Source organism: Acinonyx jubatus, chromosome C1 (assembly GCF_027475565.1).
Source record: "Acinonyx jubatus isolate Ajub_Pintada_27869175 chromosome C1, VMU_Ajub_asm_v1.0, whole genome shotgun sequence".
Classification (NCBI taxonomy): Eukaryota; Metazoa; Chordata; class Mammalia; order Carnivora; family Felidae; genus Acinonyx; species Acinonyx jubatus.
Genome location: NC_069381.1, coordinates 105,438,420 through 105,445,638, shown reverse-complemented (window position 1 = coordinate 105,445,638; position 7,219 = coordinate 105,438,420). Strand labels below are relative to the sequence as shown.

Here is a 7,219-nt window from a genome sequence, read left to right as displayed (position 1 = left end):
GAGGATGATACCTGTCTCCTGGCCATGTCTGAGGTACAGAGTTAGACATGTGAAGGTAACCAAAGGGGGAAGGAGCAATGTTCACAATTAATGCTGCTTCAGGGACTTGATTAAAAGGGAAAGAAAAGAATCAGTGGAGGTTACAAATGTATAAAAGTATGAAAAAATTTCCCTTCTGACCCTTGACCCTGTCCTCTGTCCACTAAAGCCCCTGCAGCCACCAACAGAGGCAGAGGAGAAGAGAACAGTTGTAACAAAAATGGGATATGATATCAGCCTACACCAAGGTAGTGATCAGATTCAATTTTATTGTTCTAATTCTGGCAACAGAATGCAATAATACAAGTTGTGGAGAAACAAGGAGTTTGCACTTTGAGATTCCCAGGACAGTCACAGATAGGGGGAAGAAAGGCAGAAAATGAATTTTAGAGAGATGTTTTGGGCTTCTGGACACCAGGGTAGAGGGATCCTCTGGCTAGAGCCTAAGCTTTTGCTCAGATCTCTCCACCATTCAGGAAGGTCAGGGGAAGAGGGCATCAAGGTCCACTTCAACAGCAGCCTCCAGATGACTGATTGTTGCCCCCTCCGCAACACCCAGAGCTCCCAGATGGCTGGCCACAGCATCCGGAGCCCCCTGAGGGCTGGCTGCAGCAGTCACAGCTCTGTCTGTGGCGATGGGACCTTTGTCGCCTGTGGTGGCTCAGACAGCAGCCACCACCCCCAGAGCTACAGCAGCCCCCGCCCCCAGAGCTGGAGCCACAGCAGCCCCCAGAGCTGACACTGCAGCAGGAAGAGATTGGGGGGCATTTTGGGGGACACTTGGGAGGACATTTGGGAGGTGGCTGGCACTGCTGCTGGTTCTGCTGGCAGGACATCTTAGCAGGGAGGGTCAGGAGCTGAAGAAGAGTCACACAGTGAGTCAGACTGGGACACAGAGCCCCCTGCCCGTCTCACCCTCTTAACATATCATAGAATCATAGAAATATCACTTAGAAACATCTCATATAATCCAGAAGCTGCACAACATTCCTGTACTCTGGCATCATCTCTTTGGAACCTCAGGTGAGCCTTATAAGTCAGGCACACACTTTCCTCTAGTATACAAGGTAGTAAACTAAAACCAAACCATATTACCAAACACATCCAAGAGTCTAAAGTCTTGTAGGTGAAGATGGTACTGGTTTCAACCACACCTTTCAAATCTGAAGTTGTTCAATTAATAGGCCATTTGAGGGGATACTATTTCTTAAAGGAAACCTACAGTAATTGTTGCCTCTTGTCATAACTTCCAAGATGATTTTATTCTGTGAGGTCAGCATTGCAAAGGACCTTGGAGATGCCCCACTTCAGTAAGATCACATTATTAAAGAGACTGATAAACCTCTCAGCCAGTCCAAGCTAAGACTTGAAACCGGACCCCTGATCTCAGTCCAGAACGCAGGTCTCCTCTCTTTACCACTTCAAGCTGGCAGGTTGGCAAGGTGATTCTCAGGCTTGTGTTATCCTCATCAACACAGGAAGTGTACAAAAACATTCCAAGACCCACGAGTAGGCAGGTTTAACAAGTCCAAAAGAGCCTAAGGTCCCTGCCTACCACCCTCCTTTGCAAGGAGGAACAGGGTTGTATTTTCAAAAGTGAACTGTCTCCTGAAACTTGTCAGAGTGGAGCCCAGTGTCTGTGCTTCAGTGTCCCCATCCTGAGGGGCACACTGAAATGCAGATCCATTTGCTTTCTCCAGATCTCAAGGCATAGACATCTGGTTCTCCACATGTTCTCAGCTGGTGCTAGAACACTTCCTGCACTCCTTCCTCAAACCCTCCTCCTCTGCCACGATGGTCCTTTTCTCCCAAATCCCTCTTCTATCTGCCTCCTTGCTCTGGTCTGAGCTCCTTCTGTGAAAGGCACTGGTCCTGGTCCCAGGGGACACTTACCGGTGCACAGGCAATACTGGGTCTGTCAGCACCTCAGGAGAGGAATGCATGACGGGGCTCTGTCCCCAAAGCCCTTTTATCCTGGCCTTGGGCTCTGCCCCCAGCCTGTGAGACAGGACCTGGGCATGAGGGGACTGCCTCCTGCCACCCACATGCTACTGTGACAGGTGGTGACTGGCAGCTCCTTCCTGCCTCCTTCCATGGGGCCCAAAATGCAAGGGCTAGGGCTTCTTAGAAACAAGGAGTGACATGGTTGTGGACAATTTAATTTGATCTTTTGTCTCATTCTCCTTGGCAAGTGCCACCTGGAAGGTCACACAGCTCTTGTTTTGGACCTTGGGCCAGAGTCCCTTTCTTTCCTTCTTCCTGACACATAAAATCAGTGGCTCTTGGAAGCCTGTTCTGGATTATAATTTAGAGATACCTTCACATTTCTCTACTTATGCCCAAGTCTAAGCCACCCTGCCAGGCTCCCAGAGGTCAGCAAACTGGTCTAGAGTCCAAATCTGCCCCTCTGCCTATTTTGTGTAGCCTGCAAGCTAAGAATGGTTTTACGTGTTTAATGTTTGGAAATAAAAATCAAAGAAGTGTACTTCATGACACATGGGGATTCTATTAAATTCAAATTTCAGTGTTTTTAACGTTTTACTTGGAACCCATTCATTAACAATGGCTATGGCTATTTTCACAGCACAATGACAGAGTTGAGTAGCTGAGTCAAAGACCCTATGGCTTCCATAGCCTAAAATATTTAGTCTTTAGCCCTTTATCAAAAAATTAGCTGATCTCTAGTGTATCCCACTGCTTTTAAATTTTTTTTTACTGTTTTTATTTATTTTTGAGGCAGAGAGAGACAGACCATGAGCGGGGGAGGGGCAGAGATGGAGGGAGACACAGAATCTGAAGCAGGCTCCAGGCTCTGAGCTGTCAGCACAGAGCCCCACGTGGGGCTCGAACTCACGGAGTGTGAGATCATGACCTGAGCTGAAGTCAGACGCTCAACCGAGTGAGCCACCCAGGTACCCCATCCCACTGCTTTTAAGAGCCTGGAGTCAGACCCTAGAATGCAATTCTGGTTCTGTCACGTGGTATCTGTGCATCCTGTGGAAGTTACATACAGTGACTCCTTTTTAGTTTTGTTTGTTTCCTCTACTATAAAGTATGAATAATGATAAAAATATCTCACAGGGATATTGCTTTAGACAGACCGTGTAAAGAACGAGCCTAACAGAGGGAATGTAACATAGTGTGCCCTCAAATAATAAGATACCTATGTATTCATAAATAAGGGAAAAATATGTATCCTTTGTGGGTCATATTTTACTTCAATGGAAGAAAAGTCAGGACTTTTGAGGATTTTTTCCAAATTATTTACTTTTTTTTCTCTTAAGTCTCCTTTGTTTTGCTAAATATGTTTGACTATGAAACACCTCCAGGAAAAGAATTCATGGTGAGGAGTAGGGAGCTCCTCACTGCCATAATTAGAGCGACCAATCAGGGCCGGGTGGCAGGAAAGCACAGTCTAAGCGTGGGAAATCCAGAGGCCAAGGCCTGGGCAACGCCCAGTAGGCAATGGGAGCAGCGCCTTGTAGGGGCTTTTGAAGTCCCTTGCTGCTCCTTGGCCCTAGGTTTTTATTATTGTTTTCTCTACTCAGAAAGTTTTTCTACTTTAAATACATGAAGGGCAAGGACAGGAGTTCACATCTGTTTCAAGTTGGTGTACAACACCATGGTGAGATTATCCAAGTTAATTAATTAATTAATTAGAAGAAGCCACACTAAAGCCATAAGAAACCAGTAAAGGAAAACTCTCTTTCTGGCTAGTGGCAGAAACACTGGGGGAGAATCTGAAATTCTCCAGAACCTGAAGCAACATAATGAATAAGTCATAAGGAAAGGGTGAAGCCAGTTAACATGTAGTTGCAAGATATAAATATGTGTTTATGTCTATGCATATGGGTATAAAAATAATATACAGAAGCTAAATGTGTGATTGTTTGTATAAACATATATATGTATATGTGTATATATATATATATACACATATATATATATTTTATAGTAATGCTGTGTGTATTTTGTTGGCCGTTTTTGCCTCTCACTTCCTGGTTTTTTCCCTCTGTCTCTTCTTCATTAGAGATCTTTTAAGAAATAATTGTCTATGACCACTTAATAGGGTTACCATACGCCCTTGTTTGCCAGGGACAGTTTTGGGATATGCCTTCTGTCACAGCATAAATTATGAACTTTTTTTCAATCTCAAGTGTGCCCCAGTTTAGATGATGAATTATATAGTCACACTACCAGTAAATGAAGTCTTCTCAAGGGACTTCACTGATTCAAGATAAAACCTAAATTCCTTTTCTTGAATTCAAATATCTTGGCTGTCTGAAGTTATTCTGTTTCTATGGTTTTCTTTTTTGCTCCCTTAATAGAAGAAATCTTTATCTGAAGTTGAATTGGACTATGAACTCTCCTTTGGACAAGATACTTTGTGTTTTATCTTCATTTTATTTGATGCCACATATCTCTGATATGAGATTGAACTCTTCTTGAGAGCAGGGTCTGGATCTAATGTTTGCATCCCTCAACAGCATCTACAGAGAAGCATGCATGTGTATAATCATTTCACCAGCATTCACAGCACCTAAGAATTTGCAGACAGCTTTTCCCTGTTATGTAAGACAATCGGATATGACATGCACAGTGATGAGTGCTGGCTGTGTCATCCTACAGAGATCTGCCTTTATGTTACTCATGGATGATTTTGGCCCCAGGTTGTCCCAAAATGCTCAGTTATGGAAGGAGAGGTCAGGATACTGATTCCTTGGCTCACACAGGTAGTACTACTCAGAAGCCCAGCTCATGGATTCCTAGAATGATGGGCCTCAGATGCCACTGTGGATCATGCCCCTACTTCCAGGCAGGGAGGGCAGCACCCAACTATCAATTAATCTGACTTGGGCACAGGTGATAAACCAGCAACATGCTTGTAATATGCAGACTCATTTCCAAGCTGTGACTATTCTATTTCAATAGACTTATATTGATTTGTTACCCTTTCTATAGGAAAAATGTTTAGTGACAAGGGATTGGTTTTCTGAAGTCATCTACTCATCTGTCTCCTATGTCCTTATAACCATAAGGGATAGGAGGAAACACTGCTGAGATCCATGGGAAGTAATTAAAAGTGTGAATTTTGCTCTGTTCCCTGTACCTTGCAGCCCTTTGCAGAGACAGAAACGTGGACATTATCTTATTGACTTCTAGTGTGTTTTCCCTTTCAAAAATTGATGAATGTGTCTAATTTCAAAGTTAAAATTCTATATAAAAAAATAGCACCATAAGTAAGACAGAAAGAAAAGTGATCCATCGGGGGAAATTACAACAAGTTTACTAGGAATATAGAAAAATAGTTCTTAAAAATCAATAAAATATATGCAAGCACGCCAGTAAAAGAAAAGGGACAAGAAGAGACCATACACACACCAAAAAAGAAACACAAATGGCGAAAAAGTGACTGGAAGTATGTTCAATGTTTCTAATCATCAAAGAATTTTTAAAAATCCTATCTTTTTATTGTATAGAGTATCTGTTAAGTTTATTAATTCATATCAGATTGGCAAAGATTGAGTGCCTAACAATTACTCAGTATTGGACAGGATGCATGGAATTGGACACTCACGCTTCACTGATGTGAAATAAATGAGTATAGTGGTTATGCATGACAATATGATGATTCATTGATTCAATACATACTTTATGGTATGTAAATGAATTAGAATGTAAAATGAGCACACTCTTTTACAATGTTTGAATATCTAAGAATTTAGCCTTAGGAGATAATGTAACTAAACTCAAAGGGTTTGCAGCTTGAAGTACATTAAACTGAACACAACCCAAGGAAGTGTTGAAAGCAAAAAACCTTTTTATTACTTGATACAAGTAAGGAGACAAGGAGATAGCTCTCAAAGCACTCTCTCCCCACCAAGTTAGTGCAAGAAGTTTTTATTCAGATTAGGAGTGGGGGCAGGGAGTTTGCACATACATTAAGGAACTTATGCATATTCTATTACTTAAGCACTTTGGTTCAACTGTGCATTGTCTAGCATGCCAACATGCTAATGCATAAACCTTATGTTCCAAAAAATGGTGGAACTCCCACCCCCTTAGGAGGATACCTTAATACTATAATGAGCTAAAGGTAACTTCAGGACAACCCAGAGGGACTTCTGTGCAGGTACTCAATTCCCTTCTGGCTCTAAGTGGTTCATAAGGGGCTGTCAGGGGAAACACCTAGTTGAGCTTCCTGCTGGCTTTTTCCCTTGCCCCTCCTCCCTTCTGCTGATGGCTTTCAGCCATCTGGTCAGAGTAACTCCCTGTTGCATCCTAGCTAACAACAAAGGAATGATAAGAAAAGAATATATGCATAAGAATATTCCTTGTAGAGAATTACAAAAAACAAGAGTATAGCAAGCTGTCAAATCAACATTCTTATGCTTCTTTAAAAATAACAGAAGATAAAAAGATTTAAAGATGCTGTTTAAAAAAACAGAAAAATACACAAGCTATATAATAATGAATATTTTTAAATGACTAAGATATTTATGTGTAAAATGTTAAAATTTTATTGAAAGAAAAAAATAATAAAACTTTATTGAAAGACACTAAAGAAGATCTAAGTAAATAAGAAAGCTATACATATGTTCATGGTGTAATGGAAAGAAAAAATAAATATAATTAAAATAAAAATTGCCCTAGTGGTATTATATGTATTTAATACAATATCAGTCAAAATTGCAACATCACATTTTGCTTTGCTTTGTTTTGTCTCAGCTTTGTGGAATTGACAAACCCATTCTAAAAATTGTATGGAGAAGCAAACAATGGTAGATAATCATGATTGATCCATTTCCAGACGTCTCCCTTCTCTGGAGGATGCAGGGTTGGGGGTGAAAATTCCAATCTACTAATCATGGCTTGGTCTTTCTGGGAACCAAAACCTATCCAGAAGCCATCCAGGAGCCCACCTAGAGTTGTCTCAGTGAAAAAAGGAAATTACAAGGGCTTCAGGAGCTCCATGACAGGAACTAGGGGCAGAGAACAATATATATATTTTCTATTTTCTCACAGGCATAAAAAAAATTATAAAGCAAAAATTTCACAAACATGACTATATTAAAATTATATAATTTTATTCATGAAAAGAAAACATTAAACATGTAAAAAACCAATATTGGGGAAAATATTTGCAAAATCTTTCTACAGAATAAAAGATGGAACATGT

General features: G+C 41.1%; 1 long non-coding RNA gene across 1 annotated transcript; it reads right to left on the bottom strand.

The window, feature by feature from the left end:
• Positions 1 to 288: 288 nt before the first annotated feature.
• LOC113598286 (uncharacterized) lies at positions 289 to 1,980 on the bottom strand. Its single transcript, XR_003418960.2, has 2 exons — positions 1,933 to 1,980; positions 289 to 896 (listed from the first exon to the last, which is right to left on the bottom strand). It is a non-coding gene; the product is annotated as an uncharacterized LOC113598286 (long non-coding RNA).
• Positions 1,981 to 7,219: the final 5,239 nt, after the last annotated feature.